The following is a 952-nucleotide window of genomic DNA, read 5'->3' on the forward strand; positions in this document are numbered from 1 at the left end:
TATCCTATCCTATCCTATCCCATCCTATCCTATCATATCCTAGCCCATCCTTTCATATCATATCATATCCTATCCTATAAATCCTATCCAATCCTATCCTACTCTATCCAATCCTATCATCTCATATCCTATCCTATCCAACCCTATCCTATCCTATCCTAGTCTATCAAATCCTATCCTATATTATCCTATCCTATCCTATCCTATCTTATCCTATCCTATCCTATCCTATCCTACCCTTTCCTATCTTATCCTATCCTATCCTATCCTATCCTATCGTATCCTATCCTATCCTATCCTATCCGTTCCTCTCCTATCCTATCCTATCCTATCCTATCCTCTCCTCTCCTATCCTATCCTACCCTATCCTATCCTATCATATCCAATCCTATCATATCCTATCCTAGCCTATCCTATCCTAGCCTATCCTATCCTATTCTATCCGATCCTATGCTATCCTATCCTATCCTATCCCATCCTATCCTATCATATCCTAGCCCATCCTTTCATATCATATCATATCCTATCCGATAAATCCTATAATATCTTATCATCTCCTATCCTATCCTTTCCTATCCTATCCTATCCTAACATATTCTATCCTATCCTATCCTATCCTATCCTATCCCACCCTATCCTATCCTATCCTATCCTTTCTTATCATATCCTATCCTATCCTATCCTATCCTATCCTATCTTATCCTATCCTATCCAGTCATATCCTTACCTATCCTATACAATCCTATACAATCCTATCCTATACTATCCTATCCTATCCTATCCTATCATGTCCTATACTATCCTATCCTATCCTATCCTATTCAATCTTATCATATCCTATCCAATCCAATCCTAACCTATCCTACCCTATCCTATCCAATCCTATCCTGTCTTATCCTATCCTATCCTATCCTATCTTGTCCTATGTTATCCTATCCTATCCTATCCTAAC

This window comes from Lupinus angustifolius, chromosome LG20 (genome assembly GCF_001865875.1).
Source record: "Lupinus angustifolius cultivar Tanjil chromosome LG20, LupAngTanjil_v1.0, whole genome shotgun sequence".
NCBI lineage: Eukaryota > Viridiplantae > Streptophyta > Magnoliopsida > Fabales > Fabaceae > Lupinus > Lupinus angustifolius.